At 41.0% G+C, this 26,179-nt stretch overlaps 1 protein-coding gene across 2 annotated transcripts in view; it reads left to right on the plus strand.

Moving 5' to 3' along the window:
• Cdc42se2 (CDC42 small effector 2) overlaps positions 1-26,179 on the plus strand; it is a 72,223-nt gene that overhangs the window by 18,916 nt on the left and 27,128 nt on the right. For both annotated transcript variants that reach the window (XM_026780523.1, XM_005350059.3), the window contains exon 2: positions 14,894-15,045. The gene's annotated coding sequence lies outside the window, so the exon portion shown is untranslated. The remainder of the gene's footprint in view (positions 1-14,893; positions 15,046-26,179) is intronic.

The raw sequence follows: 26,179 nt of genomic DNA on the forward strand, positions 1-26,179 counted from the left end.
TTTTGGTTTTTTGAGACAGGGTTTCTCTGTGGCTTTGGAGCCTGTCTTGGAACTAGCTCTTGTAGACCAGGCTGGCTTCGAACTCACAGAGATCCACCTGCCTCTGCCTCCCGAGTGCTGGGATTAAAGGCGTGTGCCACCATCGTCCGTCTACAGAGAGTTCTTGAACAGCCAGGGCAATACAGGGAAACCCTGTCCCCCAAAACATAAAAAAAAAAGTATCTTATGTCAAGCTGGGCATGGTGGTGCAAACCTTTAATCCCTGTACTCAGGAGGCAGAAGCAAGTGGTTCTCTGAATTTCAGGTTAGCCTAGTGTACCGAATGAGTTCCAGGACAGCCAGGGCTACAGTGTTGTGGGAATTTAGTCTGACAGTCAATTGTATTGGGGTGTCTTGGTCCAATGGGCATGGTCTTCTCTGGTGGTACATGGCCCAGATACCCCAATAAAAGGCAGGGGTTGTGGGGAGGACTCTTGCTCTTGGACTGTGGAGGGTCACTGTCAGTGGTGGCTTGTGACATTCCCTGGACCTCCATGATCTACCGTGGGAATGAGAGGATCGGCAGCTGAAGCAGCAGCAGCGGTTAGGGCTTCGTTCTGTGTTGTGAGTATACTTTCTATTGTGCGCCTGTTTAATAAGCCAGACTTAATCTCAAGAGTTCATTCCCACATTACCTGGCACCCCATGTGGGGCTCAAATCCGCAGTCCTGAGATTCAAAGCTGTGCTGCTGGTCATAGACAGGTATAGAACACATAGTTATGTAAGGTGCATAACAATTGCTAACATAAACTATATATTTATATAACTATAAATGTATACTTTTTATCATGAGGAGTATTCCTTCTGCTTATATGTAAAACATGTAAAGCATAAAAGAGCTTCAGGTAGGTTCTCAGATTCCAGAAGGCATTGTTTTCATCAGAACTGACAGCTGTGTGTGTGTTGTTGCTCCTAAAGACCCTCAGAGGGAGACTGTGCAGACCCTGCTCACCATCCTATAGTCCTGATACTTGGTGGCAAAGCAAGAAGATTGCTGAGACCCCACCTTGGGCTGCATAGTGAGACCATGTCTCAAAAACATCAAAAATAGCCCAGTATGTTTTTTTTTTTTTTTTTCCGAGACAGGGTTTCCCTGTGGCTTTGGAGCCTGTCCTGGAACTAGCTCTGTAGACCAGGCTGGTCTCGAACTCACAGAGATCCGCCTGCCTCTGCCTCCCGAGTACTGGGATTAAAGGCGTGCGCCACCATCGCCCGGCCCCAGTATGTTTTTTAAATTCACATTTATCTGCTTGTTTGTTTGCTTATGTATATGTGTGTGCACTCATACATGTGGATGTCAGAGGATACTTGTAGAAGTCAGTCTCTTCTTTCACCATGTGGATTCCTGGAATGGAACTTGGGTCAAATGACCAGCCCCACTTAGCTGTTTCATTGGTCTGGTGTGTGTGTGTGTGTGTGTGTGTGTGTGTGTGTGTATGTGTGTGTGGATGTGTACCTTTTTTTTTCCCGCCCTGAGACAGGGTTTCTCTGTATAGCTCTGGCTATTCTGAAATTCACTCTGTAGGGTAGGCTGGCCTCGAACTCCAAGATCTGTCTGTCTCTGTCTCTGCCTCCTGAGTGCTGGGACTAAAGGTGTACACCCTTACACTTGGCCTACTTTTTAAACTTTTAATTGAAATAGAATTATATCACTCCTCCTTCCCTCCAGTACCTCTTAGCTACTCTTATTCAACCCCTCCCACTTTCAAGGTGATTGCCCCTTTTTATTATTGTTACACACACATGCGCACACACAAACCAACAACAAACAGCAACAAAAAAAATCACCTTTGAGGCTGTTTTTATGTATATGGTTTCAAAGCTGACTAATAACTTCAAAATTTCCTCCTTATGCTTAAGCTGACCATTGATATTGCCAGTGTTTTCATCTTGTTTATGTAGCCATTTCTGGGAGAGACTGTTTCACAGCCGACTTCCTCATATTCTGACTGTTACATAAGCTTCCCACCTCCTCTTCCCTGATATTCTGAGCCATAGAGGTGGGAGCGGTGACAGAGAGTACCCATTGGGGCTGGGTTACTCATAGTCTCTGGATTGTGCTCATTTGTGGTTCTCTGTGATGTTCTCTCCTTGCTGTAGAGAGGCCTCTTTGATGAGGGGCAGTCACTACACCTACCCAGGAAAGGAGGCTCTTGCTCAAAGAAGCTTTGCAGGTGTAGGGACTGGTGGTCTGCACAGGACACCCCAAGGTCAAGTTCTCAGCACAAAGCAGATTTATTTGTCCCAAAGGGACAGAGGGCAGGGAATAATAGACAAAGACAGGAGTTAGACGACAGGTGGGGGGGAAGGGAACAAGGGAGAGGGGGAAAGTATTTGTCCAAGGTGTGTGTGGGGGGCAGGCAGGACACAAAGGACTGCCTCAGGATAGAGAGGAGACACACGTGGCCCATAGGCGAATGGCAGTTTATAAAGGTAAAAGGGGAAACCCATGTTAGGGTGAGGTGTGTAATTCTGGTTGGGCATATTTATTAGGGCAACCAAAAGGGGCTTTTGATTTCGACACTTTAATACTTTGATATCTAGACCTTGGTAGTCAGCCTCAGGAGGAGGAAGTGGCCAGATAAGGGGGATAGACCTTGGTTGCTAGTTTTAGGGATGTAATCTAATGGTTTTTAACAAGGCAGAGGGTATAGGGGAAGGAAGGCAAGGCTGCCAGAGCCATGTTTGCCATGCTTGGGCTGGCTAGAGACCCTTCAGCAGGTCTTGTATTTATATTTTTAAACATCCTTTTAGGTTCTGGAGAGGTGTCTCAGCTGTTAAGAGCACTGGCTCTTCTTCCAGAGTTCCTGGGTTCAATTCTCAGCACTCTTATGGCTGCTCCCAACCATTTATAACTGTAGTCCTGTGGGATGCAGTGCTCTCTTCTGATATGCAGACCACATGGAGACAAGATGCCCATATACATAAAACTAGAAATATCTCTCTATACAGTGATTTTTACTATTTTTTTATGTTTAGGTATATAAATATTGTTGTGAAGTCTGGGTGTGTAGCTTAGCTGATACAGTGTTTGCCAAGTATGCACAAAGTTGGGTTCCCAGCACAGCATAGAACCACATATCCATGAGGATCAGAAGAAATTCAGGGACATCCTTCTGATACATGACAAGTTTGAGGCTAGCCTGAGCTACAGAAGACACTATCTCAAAAGTGACAAATTCTGCCGTGTTTTGATTGCCTGCAGTACTCAGGATTGTAACATGACTACAGCTTTGTAGACAAGCAGCTAGTGTAGTAAGCATCTCATTGAGGTTCGTGTAACTATGCTATGAAATTTGTACGATAGTCTCACCCATAGGGGTTGCTCAGACTCTTTTTGTGGGCAGGTAGTGCATGCCTGGCCAAGGTTTTGTGTGGATATGCTTTATTTATCTTTGTGTGTGCGCCTGTACCTTAGGATGGATTTGTAAGATACTCATTTGTGTGCCACCTCTTTTATACTTCTGACGTGCTAGACTATTGACCAAATGACTGCTTCTTTGCTAGTTCACTAACAATGTAGAACCCATTGTAATTGGATATTTTCACTTCACATGTGTTAAGGCATACATACATGTACTTTATATCTCTACTTAATTTCTTTTTATGAGTGCATAATATTCTGTTGCAGAGGTGTGTCATATTTTGTTTAATCTTAGAGTTTTCTATGGTTAGTGAAATACTTTTTGATAGAGAAATGGTTAAGTGTAGCTTCATGTACTTACATCCCACTGGGAATTTATTTTTTTAGATTAAATTAGAAAAACTTCTTTGTTTTTTAACTTCTGGGCCCTTACTATTTAGCCCGGGAAGCTATCACATTTTAATGTTCCTGCTTCAGCCTTACATGCTGCTGGGGATGTAGGCATGCGCTGGTCATATTCAGCATTCCTTTAGCAGTTTAGATTGACCAGAGAGAATGATGATCAGTGCAGTAGCTGATTGGGATTGTTCATGTGTAGCCATTGGGTGAGCAATCTGGAGCCTGGAGATTATTGAGTTTTTAAACATTTCTGTACTTTTCAGAGGAAAAAGAACATTTTATTTATTTGGGTTTTTTTTGTTTTGTTTTATTTTTTGTTTTGTTTCTGAGACCGGTCTAACAGTGTAGATCAAATTGGCATCAAAACTCCTGATTGTTGCTCCAGCCTCCGGGTGCTGGGTTTACACATGTGTGTGTCACCAAGAAATTTGTAAAAACAACAACCAGCTGTCTCTTTATGTTAACAGACATGTATTCAACTTAGAAAAGCAGGATCACACAGTCTTAAGGAGTGTTAGTATTTTACATCAGTTCTTTTTATTGGCATGCGTTATACATAAACTAATTCCAGATCACATCTGACAGAACTTTGTTGTCTTGTTTTTTGAGTTAGTCCAAGTGTTGGAGTTTCAGGCATGTGTCACCATGCTAGGTATAAGAGAACCTTTAATTCTTCATACTGACCTCGCAAATTTAATTGATAATACTAAATCTTGCTTTAGGCTTCTAAGATGGGATGAAGGGATAAATACAGGCAGTTCCTGTTTTAAACTTAACAAGACTCCAACCATAGCTTTCAGAGTTCCTTCTGTGAAACAAACTCCAGTCCCTGTTTCAGAGAGGCCATTAATATAGGACATTTGGTGGTGATAAAATTTTTGGATAGGTGGAGACAGGAGGATCAGGATTCAGGGTCATTCTCAAGGTGTATAGATTGGGGGACCAGGAGTTTCAGGCTGTCAGGACCATGTGAAACTGTCTTAGTGTCCCCAGCTCCCCGCAAAAGGTAACGGGTGGTCTGGAAGAGTTAGAATCGAGGTCACTTTTGAGTTAATATATTCAAGAAGACAGGCCATAGTTGTGTCCTGGAGGTCAAGAAGTTGAAACTGGCAGGTGGCTATAAGAGCTAAGTCTGCTGCTGGTGGCAGCAGCTCTAAACACTCTGCAGATCCTCCCACTCACGGGCTCACTTCTGCTCCTACCTCTAAGGAGCTGCTTAGGCAGAGCCCTGTTTACGTTCCACTTGTTAACTATGAGAAACAATCTGAAAAATGTAGGGGATTAAAAAAAAGAAAAACTTTTCTGCCCCTGAAGTACAGGAGGGAATGTCTAGGAGAATGTGAATATCCTTCTGTCATTTTATTTGATCACATGACTTTGCATGTCGTATATTTTGAAGGTGGTAATATTAAAAACTTTTCAACTTTGATTTCATATGTTCTGAAATGTTATATTAAAAGTGAACAATTAATTTTGTTTACATAAAGTGGTTTGTTAGGCCTCATGTTTTCAGTTGGAAATAAGCAAGCATTTGTAAAAACCTTTCATAGTGTGTTTCCTGTCTGTAGTGAATGGTTGAAGTATGGCAGTGGATGTAACTATAAATCTTTATTTTTGTGTTTTACTGCTGGGTTTTTATAGAGTTGGAATTAATGCATACTTTAAATGTACTGTTTGGTTTTGTAACGTGGTTGCAGACGTGTGTGTGTGCCACAGCTTGTATGTATAGGTGAGAGGGTGATATTGGGGATCACTCCTCTTTCTGTCTTGTTTGAGACAGGGTCTCTTGTTCACAGGCTGACTGCCTTGTGAGTTTTCTTGAGCTTCTGTCTCTGTAGGAGCGTTGCCATCAGAGATAACTACCATTCTTGGCTTTACATGGGTACTGGGGATTGGAACTTATGTCTTCATGCTTGTGCAAGGACTTTTCTTGCTGAGCCATCTCCACATGCTATGTATTTTTTTAAAATTCAGTTTATCTTTATTTATTTTGCTGAAATGAGATAGGTTGGGATAATATTAAAAAATAATGTGTGACAGGTCAGTCATGGTAGCATATACCTTTAATACTCTGAGGCAGAGGCATGTGGTTTTCTGAGTTTGAGGCCAGCCTTATCTATGTAGCAAGTTCTAGGACAGAAATATACAGAAAAACACTGTCTCAGGGGGGACAGAAAGCTGGGTGGTAGTGGCGCCCGCCACCTTTTATCACAGCACTCAGGGGGCAAAGGCAGGGGGATGTCTGTGAATTCAGGACAGCTTGGTCTACAGAGTGAGCTCCAGGATAGCCAGGGCTACAGAGAGAAACCCTGTGTCTGCCCCTTGTCTCTCCTCTTCCAGTAAACCTCCTATGTGAGCCTTGTTGCATGGCGTGACTTTTCTTCATGGCGATGTTAAATCAATTACAACAGTATGTATATGTATGTTTGCTTGTCATAGGAAAGAGCAGTTTTGAGTGTGTCATAGCATGCATGTGGAGGTCAGAGGACAATTTACAAAGGGTTCTGTTCTTCTACCAAGTAGGTTCTGGGGATGTAACTCAGATTGTCAGGTTTGGTGGCAATCACATTGTAAAAATAACTAAGGGAGATCTTGGTGGTGTCTGGCCTTGAACAGCAAAGCAGAAAGGTAGGAGTGAAGAAAGATGCCCTTGTTTTTTGCTTGGGAAATAAGTAGAAGAGAAAAAATGGAATAAAATAAGATGAACGGAATTGAGGTGGGAAGGTGGTAAGGAAAAAGTGGAGTTAAGCTGAGGGCAGAGGTCACACGTCTTGGTGGAGATGTGTGATTCAGACTGAAGGGCTGAGGAGCTTTGGGTTGGGAGTGTGGGTTTATCAACATATGTGTGCTTAGTGAGCTCCGCTGATGGAAACAAGCCAAGGTGCCTTATGGAGTGAAAGACAGAACTCAGAAGTCCAGGACTAATGTGCAAGCAAGTAAAAATCTGCCCAAATTATGTGATCTGAAGACGGAAAACTGCCCTCAGCAAGCTCCATTCACCTTGTCACATGTAACATGAAGGGGCCGGCTTGTTGGGGTTTTCTGTCCTGCCCAGTACCCCACAGCCGGCAAACCCCAAAGAAATTCACACAGAGATCTCTATAAGTTATAAAGCTGATTGGCCCATTAGCTCAGGCTACTTATTAGCTCTTGTAGCTTATATTAACCCATTGTTCTTATCTATGTTAGCCACATGGTTTGGTACCTTTCTCAGCAGGGCAGCTCACATCTTGCTTCTTTGGAGTCTGGGCAGGAGTGGGAGGAATCAACTTCCTTCTTCCCAGAATTCTCCTGCTCTCATTGCATCATTTCTACTTCCTGTCTGGTTTTCCTACCTATACTTCCTGCCTGGCCAGTCGGCGTTTATTTAAAACATGATTGACAGCATACAGACAATTCTCCGGCACCACTTCACTTCCCCCTCTTTTTTTATTTTTATTTTTTAAAAAAAAAAAACAAAAGGAAAATATCCATAGTCCATTTTTTGGGGGATGTGGATGAAGTATTCCAGGCTACTTCCAGCTGGTTGGGGGTGCTGATAATATTATGGGGACCTAAAGAAAATTTAGAGTTATTATCAGGTCCTGACTGAAGTATCCTGGCTCCAGGTGGCCACACCCAAGCCAGATGTGATTGGCTGAGCTTCCCCATCAGTCACAGTGCCTGAAATCCCAACTGTTATTTGGATTAAACATTGTCTTCTAGGAGTCCCTGTTAAAATGTAGTTATCTCGGAAGGACTAACTTTTTAATGTTATTGTGATGGTCATATATTTACATCGCTAACCTTTATTTTAGAATTCGGATAGAAATATAAGAAAGATTAAATTTGGAAAACATGACACTGTCCTGAAACATGAGATTAAAGAGAAATCTTACACTTGGAGCCTGGGTTGAAAATGGGTAATGGTGTGTTGGAGGAGCAAAAGGATGCTGTTACCAAAAAGGGAATGTGAGAGAACTGGGGAGGCGGGGTATTTTAAAGTCCAACTCTTGGAAGGCAAAGGCAAGAGGATACAGAGTTTCCAGCTAGTCCCTTTAGTGAGGCACTGATCAACAGAAGGAGGAGGTGAAAGAACATGTTGAAAACAAAATATAGGGAAAAATCTGAAGGCATTTCAGTTTTAAACAAGGATGACCATGTAATTTATAATTTTACTAGAATTTTGGTATAATTTGTTATTTGAACTGGATATCCTGAGATAGAGATAGGAACGACTGTGAAAATCATCACAAATTGGGACCACGGTGGATGGTCCTTATACAAGCTTATAATAAATCTATTTCATTAGTAACATAATGAAATACTTTAATTTTTAGTTGTTGTGTGTCAAGCATTATACTGAGCTAATGGCATTGTATTCATTTTATAGTTAATGGAACCAAATGTGTGTGTGTGTGTGTGTGTGTGTGTATAAAATAACTTGCTTACAATTCTTCTGGTGGTCAAAACTGGAAATTATGTTTATTTGACTATTGATACAGTCTAGGTCAATTGTAGTTCAGGTTGACATAAAATTCTTCTTTTCTGTTTGTGTTCCACATTGTTGGGGCTATGTCTGTGGATCATCACACCTGGCTCCAGCTCACTGGTAATACTATATTGTGCTACAGTTGCTGTGCCTGTGCTATGTATTTTAAAATGTCCTGACTTTAGACTGTTTAAACAGCTGATAACATGATATAACATCACATGGTTTGATTTGATAATTACATTCTAGAGTCTTTGTGCCAGACCATGTCATAAGCATTTCACAGATATTAACCTAATTTAAACCTTAATAATTTTATGGATTGTTTTCATTTTGTAGTTCAGCAAATTGAGGCTTGGAGAGGGTATGTAGCTTGCTTAACTTTAGCCCATTTAATAAGTGGTGGAGCTGGAGTTTAGGCTCAAGACCCTCTTTTCTCACTGCTGTGTTGTATTTCATACACCCCACAGGTAGTAGTTGTTTCCCTTCATCTGGAAGTCTCCAGACTTTCCTCACAGGTGCTGTGGCTTTGCATTCCTACCAGCAGATCACTTTCATAACTCGTCTCTCTTTTGTGCATGATGATTGGACATTTGCATCCTTTCCCATCATGTTCTGAAACATCAACAATTAGAAGTAGGCCTCCTCTTTTAAAACTTGGCCTTATTTACGCTATCCTCACTTGTAATAGATTTTGAACTATAGAAACGATTCCTGGAAGTCTAACCTTTGTCTGTATACTTTGTCAGTAAACCTACTACATCTAGGAATGTGAGCAGCACCACCAGATAGAGCAAAATATATCAGGACTGTAGAGTTAACAGTGTATCTCTGCTGCTTGGTTATCCAGATTACTTTTCCCTTAAGCTATTTATGTGAATGGTTATATTTTTTGTAGTTTATTTACAGAGGAAGTAAATAGCAGAGGTTCCTTGCTTAAATGTGTCAAACTTAAATGCATTGAAAGGATCCAGCTTTCCATGTAAATCAATGTTGCTACAAATCAGTATTGCTACAAATTATCAGTAGGCAGTGAGTTATTTGGTGTTAAGCAGAATAATTGCACATTTAAAAAGTGTTCAGTTTGATAACTTTGCCATACATATATGCCTATGAAGGGATACCACACTTGAGCTACAGTAAATCTGAAACTGGGAACAGACAGTTGAGACTTGGAACAGACAGTGGACCAGAGCTTGCCTGGGGTGCCCAAGACAGTGGTGTGACCCCAGCACCACAAAAACCACTATAAAAAATATAATTGAAAATATCTGTCACCCCAAAAGTTTGCTTTCAGCCGTTTGTAGTCCTTTTCATTGCCTGCCCATACCTATTTCCAGGAAATTGATACACCTACTCTTTGATACTAGAAATTAGGTTTTGATTTTTTCCTGTGTCTCTGTCTGACTGTCTCTCTCTCTGAGATAGTGTTTCTCCAGTCTTGGCTGTTCTAGATCTCACTCTGTAGGCCAGGCTGGCCTCCAATTCACAGAGATCTGCCTTCCTCTGCAACACCTCTGGATGTTGAGATTAAAGGCGTTTGTCACCATTGCCTTGCTAGTTTCTGTTTTCTAGAATTTATATAAATGGATTTTACAGCATACTCGTGTTTGTGTGTGCATGTTTGCATGTGCGTATATGTTTGTTTCCTCACAATGCTGAAGATAAAACTGATTTTTGTGTATGCTTGCCAAGTGCTATACCATAGACCTACACACTCAGTGTGAATGGGTTTTTCAATGAAGCATAATTGATAATTATTTTTTGATTCATGATGGATATATGGTAAATTATTTTTGCATGAGGTGTGTGTGTATGTGTGTGTGTGCTTATTCATGTGTGGATATGTAAAGACCAGAGATATGCTATCTTCCTTTGACACTATTTTTGTTTGTTTGTTTGTTTTTCGAGACAGGGTTTCTCTGTGGCTTTGGAGCCTGTTCTGTAGACCAGGCTGGCCTCGAACTCACAGAGATCCACCTGCCTCTGCCTCCCAAGAGCTGGGATTAAAGGCGTGCGCCACCACCGCCCGGCCTCTTTGACACTATTTAAATTTTTTTTACATTTACTTATTTATTGTATGTGTGTATGTATGTGGGTGTATAGATGCATATGTGCGTGTAGGGTTAAGCCAGCCCCCTTTAGGGGGCAGGTTTTGCCTCAGGCAATTATGGACTGTTAAATCGAGCGTGCTCCCTTTTTTCTTTCCTACCTCCTGGGCTACGCGGGAACCTAGGTTCTGTAAGTTTACCATTAAAGTTGTAAATATTTCTTTATATCTGCATTGCAATTATTTTACGCTGATACATTTGGCGCCCAACATGGGGCTCGAACCCACAACCCTGAGATTAAGAGTCTCATGCTCTACCGACTGAGCTAGCAGGGTGCAGTAATCTTTGAAGTTTCCAGGATAAAGATGGGGCCCCACAACATCAACTCAATCTGGTTTTTATGACGTCATGAATTTTTTTTTAAGCGCTAATATTAGACCTGTTTTTTGGTACCAACTGCAGGAGACAATTTCGAATGATGCACATTTTTGACAACACTCTGGCCGGACCTTCTCAAAACGCTCAGAGACTAGTTATAATTTTCTTAGGTCAAAGGTTAATTTGGGAATTTTACCATCATTTGCTTTCACAGGGGCCCCTAAGAAGAACGTTGCCCCCATGTCAGCTAGAAGCAATCTAAGAGGACGACGTCCCCTCTCCCATCAGAGTTTGCCCACAAGGTTAGGGACATCTTTTACTGGTTGGTTTAGGGTTGAGGGGATGGGGAGATATTGTATGGAATTAGGGGTATATTCAAAAAAAAATCAAAAAGGGGGGGATTGACTGGTTTGATGAGATGATTGGTATTTGTGACTTACTGGTTTTAGAAAAATATATTGGTACTGTTTCTTGTATATTGATATATTGAATATTGAATGTGAGTGTTCCTACCTCTATTTTTGTATAAGAGTATGCTTATATTGTATGGATACATCTATCATATCACAATGTACATTTCTACCTCTGATACTATTTATGTAATAACATTGTTTACATTTGATATGTAATGACATTGTTTACAGGTGAAGATCATTGTCTTCATATTGCACAGTTGTTTATTCTCTTAAGTTTTCAAATTAGATAGGTATTGAGAATTATATGTTTGTCATATTTATTTTTAGGTTAATCAGGTCTTTTAGATACATAGAGATTATATAGTATAGATAGAATAATCTTCAGCCTCTTTGAAGAGCTGTAGAAAATGGCCTTTAATCTAACCTAGAATTCTGTGCCAACGAGACACAATTACTCCTGGCAACACCACTCTACTCCCGAGAGAACGTTGAGCACCAAAGATACTCCACTGGGAGCTTGTCTTCTTGGCAGAACTGGCCTTTGGGTTAAGAAAAGCCCATACCTCAACTACTGACAAAGATATGAAACAGGATTGTCTTATCTTGCCAAGACAGGGTAGGATAATTCTAAGAAAGTTCCTTGCATTTGATAATGGTATGTCAGTTATGTTAGGCCTTAGCCAAAGTTGGTTGACTCAACATTGCAAACAAGACTTTGGGTGATTGCCCAGGTAGTCAATTGTCTCTGTCATTTGTTGCACATTCTGGATATCTTTCATTTTGTTAAGTAATATTTATTCCCTTCTCAGATCTTTGACGGAGTTGAAGATTATTTAATTGTAGTTACTTTCTACATTATTTAGACTCTTTGAGATAGAATGTCTAGCAAAACTTTTGTTCTCAATATTGTTTGTTATAATTATCATTTGTTATTATTGTTTATAGTTGTATTTGGTTTAGTTCTGGCTTATTTAGACAAAAGGGGGAGATGTAGGGTTAAGCCAGCCCCCTTTAGGGGGCGGGTTTTGCCTCAGGTGATTGTGGACTGTTAAATCGAGCGGAGGCTGCGTGCTCCCTTTTTTCTTTCCTACCTCCTGGGCTATGTGGGAACCTAGGTTCTGTAAGTTTACCATTAAAGTTGTAAATATTCCTTTATATCTGCATTGCAATTATTTTATGCCGATACATGTGCGGAGGTCAGAGGGTAGTTTGAGGGAACTGGTTTTCTTCACTGTGAGGATCTCTGAAGTTGAACTTAGACTTGACAGCAAGTACTCTTACTCACTGATCCATCGCACTGGCTGCCTCCCTTGTATATTTTGAGGCAGTTTTTCTGTGAACCTGGAGCATGGCGTTTTGACTATTCTGGCTGACCAGCAGATCTCCAGAATCCACCTATTTTGGCACCCTCATCACTGAGTCACAGATGTGTGCCACTGCACCCAGCTTTTTATGTTTGTGCAGGGCATCCATCCTCAGATCTCCATTCTTGTATGGCAAGCACTTTACCTACTAAGCCATCCCCACAGCCCTAGAGTAGTTCATTGTTGCAACCAGGCATGTTCATGTTGTTTTTTATGTTGTCCTCTGCAAAGTTCACCCTTGAGAACCAGGTAGCTAAGTTACGCACGCACACACGCACGCACGCATACATGCACAACCTCACACTGTTTTAAGTCAGTTTACAGTTTTGTGTTAGGTTGCATTCATAGTTCCCACACGTGTGGTGCATGGCTGTAAGTGCCTCCCCGAGTGAAGGTTATCCTCCTGTTTACCCGTTCACCTATCTACAGGCAGTTGTTGCCTTTTTTTTTCTGTTAAATAAGAAAAAAAACCACTTTAGGTATATTTAAATAAAGCTGAATTTGAGTAAAGAATGATTTTTATGAATTAGGCAATGCTCATAATCATAAGAGATTCAGAGAGTTTTGTCTAACTGGGTATTGAGTCTTTCTAGATCTATACAAAAAAGGGAAGTAAAGTAAGGTTCGTCTCTTTCTCTACCTTTTGGGTGTGGTCTGGCCTGTTGGCAGCCTGTGCTTGGCTGAAGTTTGACTTGTGATTGGGTGAGACTCAGCTGTCTGTTCTGCCAGTCAGTTAGGTTTTTTTGTATATTTACATAGTGAGTTAGGTTGCATTTCATTAAAAATTTTAATCTTATAAACTTTCAGTTATAAAAATTTGCAAATAAATAAAAACATCACATGCCAAAATTAACCAAACCCAAACACTGTACAACTTAATGTATTTCATAGTGTAGGGACTGAAAGTATAGAGATAGTCTCAAGTCAGTGACTTTCTGCTTCCTTTATCACCTGTTGCAGTAAACTGCTGTGATGTTTTGCAGATGTCCCCTAGGGATGCAATAGCTGCATTGTATGACACTGGTGGGGTGGGGTTGGTTTTTGGTCTGTGTGTGGTTTTTTGTTTTGTTTTGTTTTTCAAGATAGGGTTTCTCTGTTTAGTCCTTGCTCTCCTGGAACTCACTTTGTAGACCAGGCTGGCCTCAAACTCAGAGATCCTCTGCCTGTGCCTCCTGAGTATTGGGATTAAAAGCATGTGCCACCGCTACCTGGCTTGTGCATATGTGTTAAAGCAGCTACAAAATTTAAAAAAAAAAAAACAAGACTATGTAATTCAAATTTGTACCAGCAGCATTTGGAGGACACAATTAGTTGTTCTATCTTTGCCATGTTTTTGGTGCTAAGGATTAAGCCTGGGGCATTGTGCACACAAGGCAAGCAAGCCTACCACAACTTAAACAGTTGAATATACAACTTCAGCAAAGCAGTGGAAACTTAGGGAAGAGTTGCCGTTTGTTTGTATGGCTGGGATTGGAGGATTGACTTGTCCTGGCAGTGCTTTTAGGGGGTCAAGACACTGGATAGTGCTGACATGAGATACGGTGTGGTCCCTGAGATGAGCAATAACGAGAAAGAAGTGATTAGGATTACCAATTGAGCTTGTGCATGCTAGATTTTAGGCTCGTTGTTGCTTAGTGTTTTAAGTGTTTGTTTGTTTGGATGTTTCTATATGAAAAAATAGCTTAGCTTTGATATGGGCCTGATCACACAGCTACTGATATTCAGAATTAGAACTCAAATCTACAGCTTTCTGACTCAAAACTAATGTATCTATTTCATGTTATTTTATATTCCTAAATCAAGAAAATATGTTTGAGTTTGACAATAATACAATGTTCCCTGTGAGCTATTAAAAATACATACCAGAGTTTGAAAGCTCAGATGCTTATCGGGTCCAGACAGGTAACTGTGAACTAGGTTACACTGAACTAGGGTAGAGTGGCAGCATCTGTGGAGAGCCAGCCAGAAAGCCCACACCCATCCAATCTGATAGTGCGCCACGTAGGAGTAGACCTCATGTTGTTTGATTTTATTTTTTTCAAGAGAGCAGAAATCTGAATTTTTCTTGTGAAGTCTTTAGATTTGTCAATGTAGGAACATGTTCTTTAACACAGTGTGTAAGCCAACCTTGTGTGTATCCACTGAAGACTTGTTACCTGGATTCTGCTCAATGGGTCATAAGTTGTATCTTGCATACCATGGAAGCAACGATCAATTTATATGATGAGAAAAGGGTGTAACTTTGTGTAATAAGCATGTTACAGGCATTGAAAAGTAGGTTGTTTGTTTAAACATGGTGCTTAGTGAGTCTAGCATTTGAGTTTAGTTTTCATTTGTATCATGTAATTATATGGATGGAGGAATTTCTCCCTGCCACTTTTGCCTCCTAATTGCATGCTTTCGTTTGCAGATAGGGCCAGTTTTGAGTGAAACGGGAAAACTAAATGAGAAGAAATCTTCCAGGAGCAACTTCTGCTGCTACTGCATCTGCAGTCACCTGTGTGTGTCGTGTGGAACCATCTTCACTCAGAGATAGCTGAATAAGTGGCCGCATTGTGAGTGGTAAGTCTGGCCACTGATGGCTAGTTATTGAAGTGATCGCCACAAAAGCAGTCTGCTTTCTTTAAAAGCAGTCTGCTTTCTTTGCGTTCTTAGCACTAACCATTAATTAGTTCTTCTTGTCAGAGTCCAGAGTGTGGTTTTGATCTTCAGGTTAAGCACAGCCGTTCCATTGCCTACGTGACGGCCATGACAGTTGTCATCTCATGGCCATCGTTCAGTCAGTTACAGTACATTCCACATTTTATCAATAAAAGCAGTCGGTAATGGTTGACTACTCTTCAAAGCCATTTTAAAAATCTACTGGAAGGTGATTGTGGCACCTTTAATCCCAGCACTTGGGAGGCAGAGGCAGGTGAATCTGTGTGAGTTCAAGGTCAGCCTGGTCTGCAAGAGCTAGTTCTAAGACAGTTAGGATTGTTACACAGAGAAACCGTGTCTCAAACAACAACAACAACAACAATGATGAAACAAAACATACAAGCAAACAAACAAACAAAAATCTACTGGAAGCTAGGCATGGTGGTGCATGCCTTTAATTATAGCACTTGGGAGGCATAGGCAGCCTGGTCTATATAATGAGTTCCAGGATAGCCAGGCCTATACAGAAGGACTCTGTCTCATACAAAAAACAACAACAACAGAAATATGTACATTTTCCTCTATCCAGACTATATTTATCCTCTCTTCATCATGTAATCTAGTACATTAAAAAATAAGGACTGCTGAGGCATGTGTAAAAGATAGCAGCCCCTTCCATCACAGTCTCCAGGTTAAAGAACACACACACCCCTCTGAGAGGAAGGGATGGTGTTTCCCACCACACAGTCAACACTGGTAGGGACAGGGGATTTAAGGGTTCGATAGGTTCTTTTGGCTATCCACTTTAAATAAAATTTAAAAAATACAGTTCTCTAAAATAAAGGGGGAACCTAAAACTTTAAAATCGAGCTTTAAAAAATAATATCGCATGTTCTAAGGGCAAAAACCTATTAGAAAAATCATAAAAGTGCTTTAAAATTCTTTTGCAAATGCTGAGTAAATATTTCATGTAGAGCTTGACAGCTGCAAGAAGGGAAGGATCTAGGAAAATCAGTTGTTTAACATGCATTTAGTCTTTTTTCTTGTATTCATGTGTGTTAAATACACTTAGATCACTGATTGGGTTTTGATTACGACAGATAAAATGCCAGTAATTGTGCACTTTTAGGGCTGGGTCTCGTGTCTCTTTCTCTGAAGTGGATGTTGTGTGGTCAAGTCCTCAAGGGAGAGTGTCCCTTCCTCTCTTCCTGCTTTCTTCCACTGTAAGTGCATCACTGGGGAGCCGACTACTGTACACTCCAAGGGACGTTTCCAGCCTGAATTCTTGTCCCTAAAGTCATTGGTGTTCTTAAGTTCTTTGTGCTGCGAGAAGTCTAGTGTCCTACGAACATTGAAAATACTGTTTAATAAAAATCTGGCCTTGGTTTTTACTTCGACTTTGAGTATTTATCTGTTTACATTCAGCTGAAAATAACTAATCTTTGTAGATTTGTGTCAATGTTTCTCATCAGATAGATTAACTTATAAATTGTCTCTCGGAGCAAGGCCAGCAGTTGTTATGAATTTTATTGAGAGAGCCAAAGGGCATGTGTTCCTAATGAAAATGGAGGAGAGTAACCCATCCATAAAATTCTCCAAGCAGCTGTTAGCCCTCAGTACAATAGCAAAGAGTGAATCCTTTCAGTTTTTCCAGTTTTGTCGGTGAAATTATTCTTGGTTGTTGTCACAGAGTGCTGAGTCTTTCTCCCAAGTGTTGTTTCTCAGGTCACGGCCATCGCTCATGACCACACCACTCATTTTACACTCATTTGAAAATAACCTGCTAGACGTTGACGCTGCTGCGCAGTGCTGTCTGTCATGACTTCTTGCATTGTCTAAGGCTGAGCTGCTGCCTTTGTCTTGGTGTCTAAGTTGGCTGAGAGGGATGTGAGTGGTTTTGTGCCTTGGGAAGGGTGGAGCGCAGCCCTCCCTCACAGTGAGTTTTGAGAAGAGATAATGAAATCCTTTATATCCTCTCCGTAGACCAGCATTTCAAAGACTCCATTTTAATAAGAATTGGTTGTGCAGCTGCAGCCCTGGCAACAAGGCCTGGGTGAGAAGAATTGGGGCAGCATTCCAGAAACAGGGCTTCAGTGGTCTCCTGTGGAGCTGTGCTAATGAAACAGATGAGAACATAAAGCATTTCATAGAAATAAGCCCAGTACTTTGTGTTGGTATAGGGGATTTTGAAATTTTCCACATCTATTTTATAAAAACTGTCATGAGCCATTTATTCATCAGGAGTAGTTATCTAAGTATATTTTTAAAACTCTTTATATTCTTGAAAGTTAATATTTCTGTGAATTATATTTTATCTAAAATATAATTGTTGTTGCCCATTTTTGGTGAAGTTCAGGTTTTTCAAAACATGGTACCAGATACATCAGATGTTTTAAAGACAAAATTTGTTGCTGAGGAGATGGCTCAATGATTAAGAGCACTGGTTATCTTGCAGAGGATCTTGATTCAGATCCCAGCACTTACATGGAAGCTCGCAGCCATCTGTAACTCAAGTTCCAAGAGATCTAGTGCCTTCTGGTCTCCATGGATACTGGGCCCATGTGTTACACAGAAACACACGCAGGCAAAACATTCATACATATAAAATAAAAAATAAGTATCTTAAAAAAACAAAAATAATAGATTTATTTTAATAATGTTAGATTTTAAATGGTCATCTTATTTTCATATAAATTTCCTATGATTGTTATACTATTACAATGCTTTTAGGCAATACAACTTGTTAAACATATTCTTATAGCATTGGCTATAACAGCTGTAATTAAACCATAATTAAACAACTACCTAGCCATTTGACTTTACCTATTTTTTAAATTCTGTTTTAAGAAGTATTTCCATTATGAATTTTGTGCATATAGGTTTTTTCTTTCTTTTGAGTTCTTTATAGATTACTAATTGTGGAAATTTCAGATTACTTTCATAAAAGGCCTGAAACTCACATGTATATGGTTGCCAGTGTCTTAGTTACTTTTTTTTTTTTAACTATTGCTGTTATGAGAGACCATGACCAAAGCAATTTATAGAAGAATTTATTTGGGGCGTATGATTGCAGGAGGTCAGAGCCATGAAGGTGGACTAGATAGAAAGTAGGGGTGGCTGGGCAGCAACTGAGACTCACGTCCTGAACCCCCAGTAGGAGGCAGAGAGCACACTTTGAATGGCACGAGTCTTTTGAAATCTCAGAGCCCGGTGAGACACATCTTAATCTTTCCCAAATAGTTGCACCAACTGGGGACCAAGTATCCAAACATGAGCCTATGGGACCATTCTCCTTCAGACCACCATACTTTCCCTGTTCCCTTCCCAACACTGAATACTGCTACATTTTCAAATAGAATAGTTATGAAATAGTAGTTGCTGGTTTGGGCTTTATTTATTTTATGTGCATTGGTGTTTTGTCCGCATGTACGTCTGTGTGAGGATGTTGGATCCTCTGGAACTGGAGTTACAGACTGTTATGAGTTGCCATGTGGGTGCTGGGCATTGAATCCCAGTCTTCTGGAACAGCCAGTGCTCTTAGCCGCTGAGCTGTCTCTCCAAATTATATGTGTGCGTGCTTGTAGGTTATAGTTTATTAAAAATGATTTTAATATATATTTAACCACAGCATTAAAAGAGAGTGGAGAAATAGAGGAGTACACTCTCCATGGGCTTCTCTAGAGAGTCTCCAATTTCCATTTCTTTAATTAGAAGCAGTGAACATTTTAAATTTGTCATTTTCCGCTGTGGCTTTTCACACTCAGTCCTTGTTATTCCTCTTCTGAAAATCCATTAGTTTTATTTTTAGCTAGTACCTTGAAGAATCTCTCAAAAGTTAAGTTTCCATTTAGTCTTTATTATATATAGTTTAATGTGTTTCAGGTACTGTTTATAGCTGACCAAAGCAGACACGATGTGGTTGCCTGATGAGGTCCTTGAGTCTCCCTCTTCCAGCACTGCACCTCCCTTCCTGCTGTGCTGTGGATTCCCACCGACGAGGCAAGTCAACCTTGTTTAGCCTCTTGGTTCAGGGAGCCAGTGGTTCATTTCATTGTTTGGCCACAATAATTGGTTCCAGTGACCAGGTCAGACAAGTTGATCCAATTAAAGTGCAGCTTTAAATTTTTATTTATTTTTATTACCATTAAGTTGTATTTAGTCCTTTCCTGCCTTGTATAGGACTCCCACCAACCCCTCACCCCCAAACAGGGTCTGTATGCAGATCTTACTGGCTTTGGATTCTGATTCATGCTGACTGTGCCCCCCCTCCCGCCCCTCTACCCTCACCCAGTTTAAAATTTTTAAAAATCAGTGTTGTTAGTAAATTCCTTTGTAAGACAGAAAACTCCAACTTTATTATAAACACTCCCTCAAAGGAGAAAAACGAACATTTGAGTATTAATCACACATTACACTTAATGTACTTTGACAAAGACTCTTGTCTTATTTTAATTTTCATAATCCTAAGAGGCAAATACTATCTTTACCTTGGGAATGAAGAATTCACAATTCAGATACATCAGGCAAGCTAATAAAGTCTAGTTCAATTCTCTCTTAAGTTATAGTCATATATGACACATTGTGTCTAAAACTAGATTTCATCGACAGCCTGTCTAGATGGAGATCTTCTCTGGTGGAACCTCAGAGTTACTATTCATGTGCTTTGAACTTTACTCTCCCTCCATCAGGGACTGTGAGGCAGGTACTCATGCTATTGCACTGTTTCTGCTTGTGCAGCTTAATGAATGTGCTCCAGCCTGTGGGCTGCTTTTGTGCTCTAAGGATCCTGGCTGAGTCCTGGGACTGGGTAAAGTTTCCAATAGTGAACCGCCACTTCAGCAGACTGTGAAATGGAAGCCGACCTGAAGTTGGCTACATGCTACATTACGTGCAGTATGGCTGCCGAGTAATCGTTAAACAGTGTCTAGTACTGTCTAAATCCAAGTAATTTTTTCTTGATTTTTAGTAATACATGGATGTGTGTGTGTGTATGTGTGTATACGTACATTTGGAGGCTGTCAGGTGCCCTGGTTTCTGTTTCTCCTTTAGTCCCTTGAGGGAGAGTCTGTCACTGAACATGCTGATTTGCAAGGTTGGCTAGGTCAGCAAACTCCATCAGTTTGCCTGTGTCTTCACTTCCCACAGTGCGTAGGTCACAGGTGTGTGAACCTTTTCTGAGGGTGTAGGGGATCATTGCAGGTCCTCACGCTTTCACAGCAAATACTCTTACCCTCTGTACCTCCCTCTGGCCCCTAAAAATGGTTTTTTTCTTTCTATAGTTCTGACTGGTCTCAAGTTCACAGTCCTTTTCCTCAGCCTCTGGAGTGCTGCCACTCCCTTCTGATTATAGGCATAAACTCTCATGCCTACCTCATATACTAGTCTCTGTCTCTCTGTCTCTCTGACTGTCTCTGTCTCTCTCTCTGTCTGTCTCTCTCTGTCTGTCTGTCTCTCTGTCTCTGTCTGTCTGTCTGTCTCTCTCTCTCTCTCTCTCTCTCTCTCTCTCTCTCTCTCTCTCTCGATTTAGAGGCCACAGTAAGCCAGATGCCAGGCACTCTGTGGACACTGCTTGATTGTCACTTATCTGTTTCAACTGTGGTGTTAATTTTGGTAATACAGTTGGATGCAGATTTTTGTTAAAGTAAAAACACAATGTGCCAAATGTGGCGCATGCCAGCACTCAGGAGACAGGGACAGACGTTTCTCTGTGAGTTCAAGGCCTGCCTGGTCTACAAAGCGAGTTCTAGGACAGGATCTGAAACTACACAGAGAAACCCTGTCTCAGAAAAACAAACAAGCAAGCACACAACGAGGCCTGGTGTGGTGTGTGTCTGTAGTCCTAGCTGCTCTGGAGACTGAGACGGGAATGTCACGTGAGCCCAGGAGTCAGGTCAGCCTAGGCAAGACAGTGAGACTAAAGAAAAGCCTCCCAAGGAAGGAAGGAGGGACAGAGAGGAGGGGCGACCGTAGGAGACTGAAGAGTGGGCACGGAGGACCCTAGCACCATGTCGTAGCTTCCAGCTGTGTCATTTCAGTTCCAGGGAATCCAATGCCCTCTTCTGACTTCCCAGGAACCAGGCATGCTATTGGACACAGACATTCAGGAAAAACACTCAAATACATAAAATAAGTAAATCTTAAAAAAAAAATTTAATAGAAAAAAAGTTTTAGTGAACTCCTTATGGAATATGGAATAATTCTATTGTCACAGCATATTTATTAAAAAAAAAAAGATTTCTCCAGCAGGGCAGTGGTGGCACATACCTTTAAGATGCAGAGATGGGCAGATGTCTATAGAGTGAGTTCCAGGACAGCCAAGGCTGTTACATGGAAAAACCCTGTCGTGAAAAACAAAAACAAAAACAAAAACAAAAAAAAAGTTTCCCATGTAAAAAAAATCATTTGGCAGCTGAAAATGCCTTATTTATTGGAGGAAAATAGCAAGTTAACAAGTCAGGCACTTGGCACCAAGCACACAGGAATGAGCTATAGACCCAAGTGATCTTTTGTCGCTGGAGTAATCTGAAACAGGACTAAAGCTGTCCTCCATGTGCCTGTTTACACCCAGATAAGCCACTCCAGTTTGGGTTGAACTGGCTTTCCTGTCCCAGGGGACTGATAGGAACTTCTTTGCTTGGCCAACAAGCATGGATTACACATACAGCTCGTTTACTAAGCCTCTAAATCTTTATGCCTCCGACACTCAAAGCCTTTTGTTTAAGAGGAGAAAAGACAGATCAATATAGTATACAGTTGTATTTTTATTGACACTTATTAACTAATAAAGTAACCAAATTAGAATTACTAATTCAACTATCTACTGAAAAAGTTCTCTGTTGTAAACAGTGTATGTCATGGACATATAAATTATGTATACATTTAAACTATTTTGGAGGATATTAGGACATTGCTATAAAAGGGAAGAATTAATTAATTGGTTTATATGTTTTTTTCCTGTACCTCGATACCAGTTCCGCTCCATTTCTCTTTTAAATATAAATGTAAATAGACACTTTTTTTATGTGTTGCTCCATCTAAGAGGGAGCCTGACTAGAAAGGTCATTTTCCACATGCTGCTCAGGTTAGTGCCAAAGAGGTCCCGTCTCTGTGACGGCAAAGAAAAGATAACTAGGGCAACAGCAGTGCCATAGTGACAGCAGTGAAAACCAGTTACTTAGGAGAGCTCTGTGGACTTCCCAAGCACGTTTCTAGACAGTTTATATTTACTCACTGAGTCCTCACCAAGAAGGTAGACACTAATGTGAATCCTTTTCTAGAACAGCAAAACAGGATGTACAAAGGTCAAGTGTTCTGCAGTTCTGAGTCAGTTGTTTGTGACAACATCTTGACGTGTAGTCCAGGCCTACACTACAAGCGTGTGCCCATGGCCAGCTGTCACAATCTAAACCAGCTTTCCCTACTGCCATACTGAGGGCCATGTAAGACCCTGCTTCCAAAGACGGAAAACCAGGAGCTGGGGAGATGGCTCTAGCGGCCAAGTGCTTACTATGGAAGCATGAGGACCCAAGTTTAATCCCCAGCCTGGGTCTAAAAGCCAAGGACATAGTAGTGCATACCCGTAACCCCAGGCGGAGGATCCTGCTCTTTTGGGCCCCCTGGCCAGCCAGTCTATTTGAGTTTGTGAGCTCCAGGTTCTATAAGGAACTATACCTCAAAGAAAAAAAAAAAAAAGGATAGAACATGAGTGAAGGCACCTGGCATAACTTGGCCTTTCCTTTAATGTGGAAAGCAAGAGACTGGGGAGATAGTTTAGTTGGTAAAGCAAGGACCTGAGTTTGATTCCCAGAACCCACATTAAAAATATGGAGAGAGGGCTCAGGAGGTAAGAGCATTTGCTGCTCTCCTAGGGGACCCAAGTTCAGTTCTCAGCACCCACGTGGAGGCTCACAAGCATCTGTAACTCCAGCCCCAGGGATCCAGTGCCCTTTTCTGGCCTCTGTGGGCTCCAGGCAGGTCTGTAGTCCGCATTCTTACATTCAAGGAAAATACTCATACATAAAATAAGTAAATCTTAAGTATCTATTTGGGCACGGTGGTGCCCTAGTACTGGGGTTTGCTGTCCAGCCAGCCTAGCCTTGGAAATTTCCATGCCAGCTTGAGACCCTGTCACACACACACAAAGAAAGGGTAGATAGCACCTGAGGAATGACCCCTCTGACCTCTACAAACACATCCCTGCAACGTGCATCCACACTCACGCACATACATAATGAGAAAAAAAACAAACCATAAAAACAAAACATAAACCTGAAAACAAAACCATTTCAAAACTAATATGGGACAGTTAATTGTTCATGTTGCTTTGAATAAGCTGCATTGATAAATCATATTTGTCATTAATTAATAATTTAGTAATTGTGTAGGAAACAACTTTGGCATTTGGTAGAATTGACACCCTTCTCCCATAATTTTACCCAGCCCTTCAGTGTCACTAGTAAAGGTGTTTATTTTCACTTGATTATCTGCATTTTCATTCCTGATGGTTATCAGTTCGTTATGACCAACTGCTAATTGTTAGCATTTACTGTTGTTACTTATATCTTATTTACACTTTTGGTCATTAAAAATATGTAGGACTGGGAAGGTGGTTTGGTGGTTAAGAATGCTTGGTGTTCTTAAAGAGAGTTGAGTTTGGTCCAGCACCCATGTCTAGTAGCTGACAACTAGTAACTTCAGCTCCAAGGATTCTGGTGTTTTCTTCTGGCCTGCATGGGCACCAGGCACATCTTACACACAGGAAGAGCAGAGCAAGTAGGACTGGAGAGATGGATTGGGGGTTCGGAGTATTTACTGCCTTTCTAGAGGACCCAGGTTTAGTTCCCAGCACCCATGTGGCAGCTTATGACCATTTGCCTCTCTAGTTCCAAGGGATTTGATTTCCTTTTCTGGATTCTGTGGGCATCAGGCATGCACATGGTGTAAACACATGCAGCAAACACCAATACACATAACACATTTTTTAAATTAAAAGATAAACCTTTAAATATACAGACACTTGTGTTTAACTAGATACTTTTGTAACTAGCACCTGCTAGAGCAGGGCTGGGGTTGTACTGATGGTGGAGTGCCTGCCTGGCTTTCATTCCAGCCCAACTGGAGGAGGGAGGGTAGAACATTGTCAGCGTTCCAGGAGTTTTTGTGCGACTTTTCCTGTTTGGAATCCTGCCCTTGAGTGCCCTCCTGGCTGGCTGTTAAGAATTTTACTTTGACCTATTTTTGTTTCTCTAGACAAAAGTTGTTTAAACTGTTTTTGAAATTTGTGGCAATGGTTCTCTGAGTGCTGTTTTATATAATGCTTTCTAAGAATCTATAAAGCTGCGATTCATTGTTCTTTTGTATGAATATGCCGGTTTCATCACCACCACCCCCCTTGGGGCTAGACAGATGACTCGGGGGTTAAGGGTGCACATAGTTCTTGCAGAGGACCTTAGTTCTGGTCCCAATAGCAACATTGGGTGGTGCATAAACTTATACCCCCCACCCTGTAACACCAGATTGAGGGTGTCTGACACCCTCTTCTGGCCTCCACAGATATTTGCATGCATGTGCACATGCCCCAACACACAAAACTGAAATAAATCTTTTTTAAAAATCGCTTTTCTTCTTGATAGGCTTTCAGACTGTATCTGAATTTACATTAAGGCGTGGTAGTGTGTGATAGTAGCCAAGCTACCTAGAAAGCTGAGACCTGACAGTACTTGAGGCTAGGAAGTCAGAACTAATCTGTGCAACTTAGTGCCATCCCATCTCAAAAAAAAAAAAAAGCTGTTATTGTTGCTTTATTCTTGTATTTGGTGTTTTAAATTTTGATAACAACTAAAAGCATGTAGTATGCAATACCTAAATATATAACATCTGATTTTAGCTCTTACTTTAGATCTGGAAACTGAAACACATTATTCTGTTTTATAACAGAAAACCGATGGGTTCTAGGGCCTGTTACTTCTCCATACTAGCGTTTCTAAAATTACTGGAATACTTAAACTTCTGAAAGTCTTTGGCTAGTTAGAGGAATGCCACTCTGTACTAGCAGTATCTAAACTTGGCTTTAAACACAGCGCATGCCACATATTCTAAATTCTGAACTTTGGAAGTGTGCCCTGTTCCTGAACTGTGCAGTTCTTCCTTCTCTAAGATGGAGTCTTAGGAGATGCCTCTTCTGCTGCAGACCAGTCTGGTGTTGACTCGTGTGCACAATGTGCTGAGCTGTGTAGCTCTTAGAATTCTGCTCCCTTGGTAAAGCTTGCTTTTTCAAGTGTAAGGGGTTTGTTTTGGTTTGCATTTTGTTGTCCAGGCTGGCCTCAAACTTGCTTGATAACTGAAGGTGACCTTGAACTCCTGATCCTCTTGCCTTCAGTATGACAATACTTGGCTTTAAAAGTATAAGATTTTGGCCGGGCGGTGGTGGCGCACGCCTTTAATCCCAGCACTCGGGAGGCAGAGGCAGGCGGATCTCTGTGAGTTCGAGACCAGCCTGGTCTACAAGAGCTAGTTCCAGGACAGGCTCCAAAATCACAGAGCAAACCCTGTCTCAAAAAACGAAAAAAAAAAAAACCGAAAAAAAAAAGTATAAAATTTTGAAAATGAATATATTTTAAGCAACTTTCAGCTCAAGTGAAAGTAACTATCAGTATAGTAGCAGTATGGAATATTTTTGCAACAGATTCAAATTATATACCTGAAATCTAAAAATGCAGTTTGATGAGGAAAGCAAGAAGATAGATATTTCCCAAAGCAGCCATAGTTAGGAAATATCTTAAGGTCCATTGTTTACTTAACAAATAAAAATCTGTGGGGTTGTAAACACTCTTGGTTTGAAAATACGTTCCAGCAGGTTTATTGTGTTGCCCAAATACGCAGTTTACAAATTAATGTGTTTTAACCATTTGTTCTTGAGCAAAAGCATTGTGAGTTTTTCCCTTCTTCCTCTCCCTTTTCCCCTTCTCCCTCATCCCCATGGCTTGGAACTCACAGAAACGCACCTGCCTCAGCCTCCTGATTGCAGGGATTAAAGGTGTGTGCCACCATTCCCATC

Source organism: Microtus ochrogaster, chromosome 7 (assembly GCF_000317375.1).
Source record: "Microtus ochrogaster isolate Prairie Vole_2 chromosome 7, MicOch1.0, whole genome shotgun sequence".
NCBI classification, from domain to species: domain Eukaryota; kingdom Metazoa; phylum Chordata; class Mammalia; order Rodentia; family Cricetidae; genus Microtus; species Microtus ochrogaster.